Here is a 12443-nt window from a genome sequence, read left to right on the forward strand (position 1 = left end):
CATTTCACCGATCTTTTTATTGCAGTTTATTTTTAATTGAGTGTACCAGAGAAACCAGATGTTACGCGGCAGCCTCGTTTATGATGCTACTTTAGCAGGTTTGTATCACTTCCAAGGCACAGCTAATTACGGGCCTCGTGTCTTTAAATCATTGTCTTTTGCAGTGTGCACAATTGGGGGTTTCAAAAGGCACATAGGCTGATGGTTTTTCTCAGCAGTTGCAGATGGAATATCACTGTGCTCACAGGGACAAAACGGCAGCACAGAGACCTCCGAATCGAGCCCCGATGACTGGAAGCCAGTCACAGGGGATGCATAGGAAGGCTCACAGTGAAACGCTCATTTGGTTTTGTTTTGTGTTTTTTGGGGGGGAAAAACCAAATGCATGTTTGGGTTTTTTGGGAAAAACCAAATGAGCTGAGAGGCACATTGCTGTCATCTCTTGCTCATGGAGTATGACAGTTGCCACATCAGTCCAAAGGTCACGGATTAAAAGACTGATATGCATAATTATATCCCAAGGCCTGAACCATCAGAATCAGTCAAGTAACACCAGCAAATAGCGTACTTGGCGATGAATCCCTTTACTCTAAATCAATTACCATTGGCCATGTTGTCTACGGGTGACACCCACTCCTCTGGGGGTGCCTCCTGCTCCAGTGGCAGCCTGGGTCCTGCTCAGGGCAGCGTCACCTGTCACTTGGGTGTGCACTTGTCCTTGTGCTGGTCCCCTGGTCATGCCATCTGCCTGGGCCAGAGGGGTCCCTCCTCCTAAAGTGTGGCTCTGTCTGCGTCCCACCACTCAACATACCTGACCTTCATCTGATTCCGTCATCTTGAGAGAAACTCCAGCTCCTGCAAGGCCCTCGACAACCATGGCTTGGAAATCTCTCCGAGCTTTGGGGTTATCTAGGGAGACTCCCAGACCCCAGGTCCATGGTGTTAGAATTTCAGGGGTGGCACCAGAGAATCAGCATTTTCCAGTTTGGTTGCCAAGCCAGCTTGGGAGGCCACTTGCCCTCCAGGCCCCAGTTCTTCCCTGCTTTCATGCTTGTTGGAAATACCAGAGATGATTTCAGCAGCCAGCCCCGAGCATTTCACTCTGGGTGGTTCTACCCAAAAGGGTGATTCAGCCTCTCTCCGGCGGCCTGTCCAACGGCATTGTTCCAGCAGGAATGGAAGAAGGTTCTGGAAGCAACCTGTGACCCATATTGTGGAATTTGCCAGGCCTCCTCCATGGCTTGGCACCGAGATAGCACATTCAGGTGGACGGGAATGGACATGAAAGCTGTTTGACAGTGTCAGAGTGTGACCCAGGACAAAGGGAGGGGACAGCGAGAAGATTCAGGACCTGCTGACTGAATAGGGAGGAGGCAGTGCTCGAGGCGGACGGTAGGCGGCGTATCAGGGAGAGCACGGGCCGTTCAAAATGCATGTGTCTGACTTCACAAGCCTGCGTGTCCTATGTTGGGGTGACACTCCACTTTGGGTGCCGCAGACCCATTCCAGGATGAGAGCAGCTGGTTTTCCTTAAAAACGATTCTTCCCATTGATTGTGACAGATTGGATAATCTCAGCCCGCATGGGTGGATGGATGGATGGATGGATGGATACAGGGAGATACTTGCTCATATTTGTTTATTTTGTTTTTTAAAAATTCTATAAAGAATCAGAAATTAGTCACGGAAGGTGGGGCCTTCCAATGTTCAGCAAATGAAAATCAGTTTACTGATCTCAACTTTTTGTCTAAACGACGTAGACATGACAACACTTCTCGGTGCTATTTTCCAACAATACATCTTTTTTTTCTTTTATCTTAAAACATTTTTAATCTTTTGAGGTATTACTTACATATAATCAAATCCCCCTTTTAAGTGTATATTCTATGAGTTCTGACCAATGAGTGGTCATGGGCGCATCGGCACAATCAAGACATGGAGCATCTCCTACACCCCAAATCCCACCGTGCCCCCCTCCCAGCCCTCAGCGACCACTGGTTTCTCTACGTCCCTCTGGGCGTCTTTCCCAGGACATCATGTAGACAGAATCACACACTACGTACCTGATTCCGGCTCCTTTGAGATTCCGGCCTGTTTTGCGGGAGCTTGTTCATTTTACGGCCAAGTAACACTCCGCTGTACGAACGTTCCACGCTCTGTTTATCTGTGCACCAGTTCAAGGACACCTGAGTGGTCCCCACTGTGGGGGGCTATGAATCAGGCTGTCATAAGCATTTGTGCATGGGTTTTGTGCTAACATCCACGTCTATTCCCATTCCTGTTGAAGTGAGATTTCTGGTCCTAAGGCGGAAGTATGTTTAACTTTAAAAAAAACTGTCAAACCTGTTCCCAAAGTACAAGTACCTCCCCGTGTTCCCGCCAGCCAGGTCTGAGCGCCAGGAGCCCACTTATGCACATACCGCTTGGTATTGCCAGGGTGCGTTTTGTTTTCAGCCATCCTGTTGGGCTTGTACTGGTCATTCACTGCGCTTTTAATTTCCAGTTTACTAATAAGTCGTGACTTTGAACATCTTTTCCGTGGACTTGATTTGGCATCTGCATATCTGCTTCGGTGAAATGTCTGGTCAATTCTTTTAACCGTTGTTTAAGTTGGGTTGTCTGAGAGTTAGTTATAGCATCTGGGCATAGGTTCTTTATGAGATAGGTGTTTTGCAAGTATTCTCTCCCAGTCCGTGTCTCCTCTTTTCGTTTTTTGGACGGTGTTTTTCAGAGCAGGTTTTTTAAAAGTTTTAACGGATTCTAATTGAGCTGTTTTCCTTTGAGGATTTTTTTAGTGTTGTATTTAAGAAATCTTTGCATAACTCGGGGTCACAAAGATTTTTTTCCCTAGGTTTATTACTAGAAATTTTATAATTTTATGTTTTGCATTTAAGTCCATGATTCATTTTGAGCCAAATTTTGTTTACGATGCAAGGTGTGGATGGAGCTTCATTTTTTTTCACATGTAGGATGACTCACTGTTCCAGCACCGTCTATTGAAAAAGCGCCTTTGCCCATCCGATTCCCTCTGCAGCTGTGTTGAGAGCAGTTTGCGGGGATCTCTTTCTGGACTGCGTCCCGTTGCCCTGCCCCAGCCTTACATCAGCGCCACACTTGATTACTGCATCGTTAGAGTCAGCGGCGCAATCAGAAAATGTGAGTCCTCCAACACTGTCTTTTCCAAAATTGTTTTGGTTGTTCTAAATTTCTCGCCTTCCTATGTAAACTTTTAAATGCGCTTATTGATGTGTACAAGAAAATGTTGATGAGATTTGGCAAGGGAGATGAATCTACAGCTCACTTGGGGAATTTAACATTTTAACAAGATTGAGTCTTACAATCTGTGAATACAGTTTCTCTCTCCATTTATTTAGGTCTTTTTAAAAAATTATTAATTTCATCCTTATTCCCTTGTTTTAGAGTTTTCAGCATTCAGACCTTGTCCAGATGTTTGATTTATACCAAAGTTTTTCATGGTTTTTTTTGGAGGGGGGGGCAGGGGTTACTATTGTTAATTGTATAAATTTTTTATTTCTTATTGCTCCTTGCTAGTATAGAGTAAGACCGTTGAATCTGGTGTGTTGACCTTGTATCCTGAAACCTTAATAAACTCAGCTGCAATCAGTTCAGGTAGTTTGTAGATTCCTTGGTGTTTTCGATAGAGACAATCATGCCATCTCCAAACAGAGACAAAAATGTTATTTTTCCCTCTCCAGTCTGGCCGTGGTTTGATTTTCTTGCCATATGGCCCCAGCTAGGACTCCAGTGTGGTGGCGGATGGGAGTGGTGAGAGTGGACGTCTCCGCCTTGTTCCCAGCGTAGGGGAAGGCATGGGCGTTTTCGCCATTAACTATGATATTAGATGTAGGCTTTTTTGCACTTGCCATTTATCAGGTTGAGGACATTTCTTTATCAGTTTGCTGAGAAGTCATCATGAATGGGTGTTAAAGTTTGTCAAATGTTTCGGATGATTGTATGCTTTTCTTGTATCTGCTGAATTACAATGACTAACTTTCTAACGCTGGACCAGCCTCGCATTCCAGGATAAACATCACTTGGCCATAATGTATTATCCTTGTTATAATTTTCTGGGTTTGACTCGATAATGTTTTGTTGAGGTTTCTTTTATTTATGTTCACAAGCAATCTTGGTATACACATTTCTTTTCTTATAATATATTTGATATTGGGGCTATGATAGCCTCATAAAATAAGTTAGGATTGTTCCCCTTTCTTCTGTTTTCTAGAAGAGTTTGTTTAGAATTAGGATTATTTTTCTTTCCTTCTTTTTTTCTTTTTTACCAGTGAAGCCGCCTGGTCTGGAGTTTTCATTAGAAGTTTTAACAGTGAATACCATATCCTTAACAACTATGGGACTATTCAGGTTATCTATTTTTTCTTAAGTAGCATCTGGAGTAAAATAAAAGCTGTGGCCATGTGGCTACCCCACCACAAGGTGACCATAGACAAAGCCCTTGGCTTCCAGGAGTCAAATTTCTTCGAGTTATTCAACGTGCATAAATGGAATGCCCACGCTAGATGCTGGGGGAACCAAGAGAGATCAAGCGTGGTTCTTGTGTTCTTGTGCTGAAAATACTTAGGATCTCTTCTTCCTCTTACTGGAGTCTCCTGAAGAGCTGATGAGACCCCGCCTGCTATCCGGCTATCCTCTCTGTTCAGAGTAAATGTTTAACAGCTTTGGGTGGGGCTCCCTATCTGCTGATTCCCATGATGTAAATAATCCCGCCACGCCATGGTGGGGTTGCGAGCCACCAGTGCAACTCACTGTGTGAAGCTGGGAGGACGCATTGGGCACTCACTGCCCATTGCATAGTATTTCCTCCCTCCAGGGAGGGCACAGGTAAATACGCCCAAGGGCATGCATAATAGTAAAGCGTAGTAAAATAACTACGGAGTGCTAAGTCCTGAATATTTGTTGCTTTTATTTTTAATATAACTCACTTATTATAAGTTTATATGTTTAACTTTAGTTTTGTCATATTTAACACACAACATAGCATGCACGATGGCTGATCATTCAGCCATACGCTCGTGCAGGCTCAAGGCCCTGCTGCCTCCTTTTGCTCGCAAGGACTGAATCCGGACCCAGAGGAGCCTGAGACAAGCTCGACCAACAGGGAATGGATTGGTTGATACGAAAGAAGGTTCCACTAGCTCTAAAGCAGAGGGCTTGGACTTTCCATGTCCAACAATGTCCACTGTTTTCTCCTCACTAGCGACCAGGCACTGCCCGGAAAGACCAGGGTCTGCAATATTCACATTGGCCAGCCCTGGCCACGCCCCTCCCAGGGGCTAGGGGTGGAGTCAGCACCTTGCTGTCCCAAGCAGGAAGCAGTGGCAGCATTCTGATTGGTCACTCCTTGCTATGCCCCTCCCTGCAGCTGGGGGTGGAGTCAATGCCCTCCTGCAGCTGGGGGTGGAGTCAGCACCAGGGACCAGACGAGGGAGCAATAGTGTCCCCATTCCCGATCCATCTGAGTTGCATTAGGGGAGAGGTGGTGCATAAGGCATCCTCGGTGTTGAGGGGTGGTGAACGGTCGCTACATACAGCCCGGAAGCCCTTGGATAACTGGAATCCCATATGCGCATGTGGTGTGAGGCCTTGCAATCTGCGGATATAAACTTCTTGGTGCGCCATGTTTTCAAATTCAAGAAGTCACACACACTTGTGCCCTGCCCTGGTAGCTCCATTGGTTAGAGCATCATAGCATCCTCTTGATACTCCAAGGTCGTGATTTGATCCCCCATCGGGGGCACAGACAAGAATTAACCAATGAATGCATCAGTAAGTGGAACAACAAATTGATATTTCTTCCTCTTTCTGCCTCCTTTCCTCTCTCTCCAAAAATCAATTTAAAAAAAAGTCACACACACTTATTTGAAACAATAAATATAAAGCTTTGCATAAAGGCAGAGTTACTCCCCTCCCCAGTCTCCAAGCCCACCACCTGCCGGTGCCACCCTATTCCCGCATTCCCATTGACAGCAGCCTGTGGGGGCCCCTCCCACTCCCCTCTTCTAGCTACGCGCAGTCCTAGATGCACATGCAAGGGGCGGAGGGGGGATTGTTTAGGTTTTGCAGAAGTAGAGCCAGACTACACACGTGATTCTGCAGCTCGCTTTATCTCACTGCACGAGAAACCCTGGGCTTCCCTTCCAGTCAGTAGAGCCCAGGAAGCATTCGGGTTGGCTCTGGCTGGACAGGAGGCTTTTTCATTCATCGCTCCTACCCGGGGCATGGAAGTGCAAAGACCTCTTGAGATTTCTAAATTTGGTCAGAGTGTAGGAGGTGGTGCAGGGTGTGCGCGTGCTAAAAATAGCAGCTCGGGTCTGGGGTGGAAGCCACACCCTCCCCAGCAGGCTAGGTGGGCGAGTCCCTGTGGCAGCGCATCTGCATCCACGCCCTTCACACAGCCCCTTGAGTCTCCTGCATCGAGCCTCCCCCCTCAGCACCACTGCCCAGGCCCAGAGCCCCACCCGTGGTAGTGGTGCCTGTCCACGTGTGACCAGGGTGCCATTACAGAAGCTGCCCCAAACTGAGTTACCTTCCCACCCCTGGATTTGGACCACCTCCGGGTTCCACGCACAGATCCTGGTTCACTCTCCACACACTTTTAAAAATCAAATACGTTTAATTTTAAATAAAACTTCACAGTACTATGTATGGTAAGTGGGAAACCAATGTCACTTATAAATAAATAGTACCGATCTAGATAAATAGGCAATAGATAGGATACAGAACATTCTTGTCGTTATTCACGTTTTTGAGCTTTTTCTCTGGGCCAGGCACAGTTGTAGCATTCTACAGTATCACCTCAATCCTTGCCACAGCCCCCTGAGCGAGGCAGCACTGCCCCTCCTACGGGGGCCCCATTTTGTAGGTGAGGAAAGTGGCACCTTGAAATAGACAGATGCGCTAAAAGCAAAGACCCTCTCGTTGTCCTGCTGCCTGTGTGGGGAGCGGGGGAAGCTCAGCCGTGCTGGACTCTGAATCTGCATTCACTTCATTTATTCACTCATTCACTTACTCCAGAAGTGTTCTCTAAGCACCTACCCTGTGCCCTGTGCTGGGGAGGGGGTGGAGTGGGATCCTGTCCCCTCCTAGAGGAGCTCTGTCTCAACGTAGAGAAGGGTTCACAGGACAGGCCTGTGGGAGGCGTCCCAGAGCTATGATGGGGTAGCAGGGAGAAGGGTAGTCAGCTGCCTGGAGGGAGCAGGGACAGGGGAGGGAGGTGTGATGCCGGACCAAGTTTCTAAACGTTGAAGGATAGATAGGAGCTAGGTGAAATAAGGGAAGAGGGGAGGGGATGGCAATTCAGGCACATTAAGAAGACGGGTCAAAGCAAGTTTCGTGTCTTCATTGGATGCCCCTGTGGTTAACACATGGATTTAACCTTAGTTTCCTCAACTGTGAGATGGGGATAATTGCACCAGCTCCACACATGGACATCCGTGAGGATGAGTGTGTCACAGTTTGTAAAGCCTCCCAGCAGCGCCTGCCAGAGAGTAAATGCTCACGATGTCACTAACAATAATGATGATAATTACTATGGATTTGTCAAATGATAGTGTTTTCCATTTGCCATCACAGTGTGCGCACACGTGTGTGTGTGTGCGCGTGTGTGTGTTTAATGTATTTGATTTTTAAAGTGAGTTTAAGAGCAGCGCACTCACAGGGCGTTTAAGTTAACTTCAATTTGCATTACCACGTTTGTGTTCATTTGCATCCGCCCTGGAATTTTATCAGCAGGAAAAAATTAACCTGTAACGTCCACATGTCCCTGTCGTCCTCCAGAGGCTTTCTTTAGAAAGACGTCGAAATCCAGGGCCATTCTTTCAAACTAATAGCAATTCATTGACTGGATGGAGGATTTAACTTCCTTACCAAATGGAAAAGCAACTTAACAATGAGCAATATTTCTAAGGAGCACAGCTCACAGCCTGCGGCTTTCTGAAGCTGACGTAGGTGGGGAATTATCCATCTTTCGTGGCTGAAATTCCTCTCTGCTCAGCTGTGTGGCTTTGCAAGGACACGGATCACAGTAACCAGCCTCCCCTGGGAGAAGCTGGGAGTTCTCCCTCACCTCTCCCACCTCCAAATGTGCTCAGCACAGTGGCAGTGAGGAAGGTGGGGTCTGGGGGGGATTAAAAACCTGGAATTATTGTTTCATCCGAGGACAGCAGGAAGCACAGGGACCCTTAGGCTGGCCTCAGATTCCAGCGACCACCTCCCCTTTGTCCGTGATGTGCAACTACCGTGTTTCACCGTGTATCATGCACTCCCACGTGCGGTGCGCACACGTGTTTTTGTACGCATCACACACGACAGCATTATACCTCTTATCACACCCACGGAGTGTCATCATTATACCCACGTATAATGCGCATCCGTACTTTTCCCTCAAAAACGTGGGCAAAACAGTGTACATTACACACGGCCAAATATGGTAGTTACCGCCTCTGAGCTTCATTTCTTCATTCCAATGGATTCCTGAACCTCTCCGTGCCTCAGTTTCTCTCAATGTAACACAGGCCACCAATGAGACTCTTGAGATGGTACAATGTGACAATACAGGGACACTGCCTGGCATGGACCTGGTACTCGGTGAGTGCTCAGCCATTTTTTTCTGTTGTTATCACCCCTGCTGTCTGTAGACTGGGGATGACACCCGCGTGGCTGCAGGTGGGTGGAGGGTCACATGGGATAACGTCGGGCAGAGCTGGGCATAAGGCATCCGAGGCACTGAGGGGGTGGGGAAAGCCAAGGTCAAAGCCATCTCAGATGGACTGTACAAGGGGAAAAGCTGCTGCTTTTCAGAACTTTTCTCCCCAAGAAGGGCACCCTGGGAGAAACCAATGACCCGGTCCCTACCCTCCACCCACCACCCCCACGACTGGTCTCACACACACACACACACACACACACACACACACACACACAGCCCAAATGGAGCCCACAGCTGCAGCCACACATTAGTAGCTTAAATCAACACATATTTGTCTTCTTACAGTTCCGGCGGTCAGACGTCTAAAATGGATCTCCGTGAGTCACACTCCAGGTGTCGGGGAGCAGCGTTCCCACCGGAGGCGCTAGGAGAATGCATCTGCTTTCCTGCCTTTTCTGGAGTCTGAAGCACCTGCATTCCTTGGCTTGTGGACTGTTCCCCAATCTTCAAAGTCAAGAAAGGCCAGTTTTCTCCCTGGCCAGGTATCTCAGCTGGTTACAGCATTGTCCCAAAACCCCAAGGTTATGGGTTCGATCTCCAGTCAAGGCACCTCAAGAAGCAACCAATGAATGCATAAGTGGAGGAACAAATCGATGTGTCTCCATTCTCTCCCCCTCTTCCTCCCTCTCTCTAAAATCAATAAGTAAAATTTGAAAAAACACACAGAAAGGCCAGTGCTGTCTTTTCTGCTCTGGCGCTGACTCTTTGCTTCCCTCTTCCACATTTAAAGGACCCGGATGCTGACATTGGGCCCACCTGGAAAACCCAGGATGCTCTCCCTGTCTGCAAATCAGTGCATTAGGAACCTTAATTACATCTGCAATCTTAATTTCCCTCGCCAGGTGACCTAAGACAGGATACCGAGGTCAGAATAGGGACCTCTTTGGGGGGGGTCACTGTTATGTTTATCACCTAGAGTAAACCACTTCTCTGCGTCTGTTTCCTCATCTCTAAAAAGAGGGTTAACATCTAACCTCCGTGAGTACTGCAGTGAGGGAAACCATAATGGACATGAAGCCAAGACCTCAGACTGGCCACCTTCAGGCTCCATCCAGCCCCTGGGCATGATTGGGCCTCCCCCACCTCACCCCTACCTTCTTTAATCTGCATTAGTCGCTGATGTTTTAAACTAGCTAATGTCACATTAAAATCCAGAGTCCCTGTTTCTCTGGGTTTACAGACAACCTCAGGCACTGGCCGGCCTCCCAGGAGGGCGACTACCGAGCTCAGGGCACTCACTATTCATCACAGTTGGCACGATCCCCGATCGCGCCCCGTCCGCTTCTTTTAGTCCCGCTGTCTGCCTGGCCCTGGAGGGAGCTCCATTTGTGACGTGGGCTAAAACACATCCAGGATGCAGAAGATGCTTAACAAAGGAGAGGTGATATCATTCTGATTCGCAAAGATCCATCCTCGCAGTGATCCTCAAGGTTGCCTGTGTGTAAGAATTCTGTGGGGAGCTTTAAACATTCCTAGAGTCCAAGCTGCACCCAGACCAACTACGCCAGAACCTCTGGGGAGGGGCCTGGCTCAGGGCTGCACGTCCCCCTGAAGCATCACTCTGGGGATGGAGGGGAGACCCCCACCCTGGCTCATTTGTTAAAGAAAATGGAGAGTGAGGTCAGCCCAGGAATGTGAGTCCCTGTCACTGGCTCTGCCCCACCTGCAAAGACTCCAGGGTCCGAAGAGCTAAAGGACACCCATTGCAAACCCCCACTGGGCACCTGGTCAACTGGGAGGGCCCTGGAAAGGAGGGGGATGGGTGAGAACCCACGGGGTGGGGTAGGGAGGGGAGGGAAGGGGAGAGAGGGAAGAAGAGATGTGAGAAAGACAGGAAGAAAGGAAGGAGGGAGGGAGAGAGAAGGAAAGGAAAGGGAGAGGAGACAGGAGGAAAGAGAAAGGAGGGAGGAAGGAGGGAAAGTCTGTGGGGTCTCTCTCCACCCCCACAGGGGGTGCAGGCTCCTGCTGCCCTCCAAGGGGGGTCCCTACCTCAGGCCCTCACGGCCCCCAGGGGCTGCAGCCTCCCCTTCCAGAGGAGGTGGCAGGAACAGGCCCAGAGGGGGCCTGGGGAGGCAGAGCAGCTCCTTTGCATATGCAAAGAGGTTCCCTGTCCAGAGGGGAGGCCAGGCTAGGCTCGAGTGTGGGGGGGGGGCTCACCAATCTTCAGTCCCCACCCCTCCCCCAAGATTAGCACCCCCCTCAATCTGTTTGTCCTCAAGCTGAGCCTGGCCCTGAACAGGCTGCTTGACCTTGAACCAGGCCTGCCAAAAACAGTCAAGCAATTTTGTTTCCAAGAAACTAACCTAAAGAGACAAGGGAAGAAGGAGGGAAAGGAGGAGAGAAAAGCAGAGGAACCACGCGGGGCGGGGGGGGGGGGGGGGGGGGGGGGGGTGCAGGATGGCATCGCTCTTCCCAATGCAAAATAATATTAAAACAGCCTAAATAGTGAGCAGTGGGGGGTGCCAAGCTCCCACCTGGGAGAGAGGTCGCTGCCCCCATTTCACAGATGGGAGCGGTGAGGTTCATTGGTGGGAGAAAGCAGCCTGTGAACCCAGAAACCAAGGCCTCTGCACCTGCGCTGAGAAACCCCAGAAACCACTGGTGCCCATGTGGCCACCTCAGGACAATGCCGGCAGCCGACTGGCACCTTCGTGGGCCAGACTGGGTGCTCTCCCTGGTTCTTTAAGGCCACTCAGCAGCCTCTGCTGGGCTGGCGGGGGGGTGCGGCGCAGGGAGGGAATGCGCAGAATGGGGTGCAGCCAAGGCTTTGTAGATGGTCACAGGCTGCCCCACCTTTATAAACATGTCCCTATATTTGCTTTGAACATTTTTTTTTTTTAATGGAGAGACTGAGTTAATTGGAAGGGAGAGATATTTAAACAGAAGAGAAGACTTTTCAGCTGGGATAGGGTAGGACTTTTAAGGGGACTTCAGCTGTAAACTCATTTTACACGTGAGAGATTCCTGCTGAGTCCCCCAGCAAATACCCTGCCCCCATGAAGTGCCACAAGCTCAAAGGCCTTCTGGGCCTGGCAGGCAACCAGAATGGGCGAGCAGAGAGAGGCGGGGACTGCTTGGTCACAAGAACATTCCCCATTATTCTTACTTATTGGTTGCTAATCCACGGTTTTTAGAAATACTCCCATTTGCTGGAAAATGCCATCCTGGAGCTGGATTTGCTGTGAGCCTCCACCTCCCCCCTGGGTGAGCCACTCTGGGCTTCCTCTTGGTCCTCCTCGGAACAGTGTGTCTCCCTGAGGATTTCCAGGGCCCGGAATAGCTGGAGGAAGGCTATTTTTATGGGACTGATAGCAAAGGTCTGGGGAGCCAGGCCAGGTCAGCTCAGGGCTGCAGCCTCCTATCATCTAGACCGGGGCTGTGGGATTCCACTCCCTAAGACTTTCAAGAAGCCCAGGAATGCTCCTAGTGGCGACTGTCTGGGGAGAGTCCTGGCAGCCTGGGGCTACAAATAGTACATACCCAGGGGCAGGTGGGAGCTCAGGGACAGGCATCTGCCAGAAGGAATGCAGGTCTCTGCTCCACCCACTCCTCCCTCTGTGCCTCTCCCAGAGCCTCAGGGCCCATTTCCCTGACATTTGAATGAGGTTGCCGGCATCCTCAGTCAAAATGCATGCAAATCCAAGGTCTGGGCCCCAAGTTAGCCCCTGAAGGGCATTGTCCTAGGAAAGAGGGGAGGG

This window comes from Desmodus rotundus, chromosome 6 (assembly GCF_022682495.2).
Source record: "Desmodus rotundus isolate HL8 chromosome 6, HLdesRot8A.1, whole genome shotgun sequence".
Taxonomy (NCBI): Eukaryota; Metazoa; Chordata; class Mammalia; order Chiroptera; family Phyllostomidae; genus Desmodus; species Desmodus rotundus.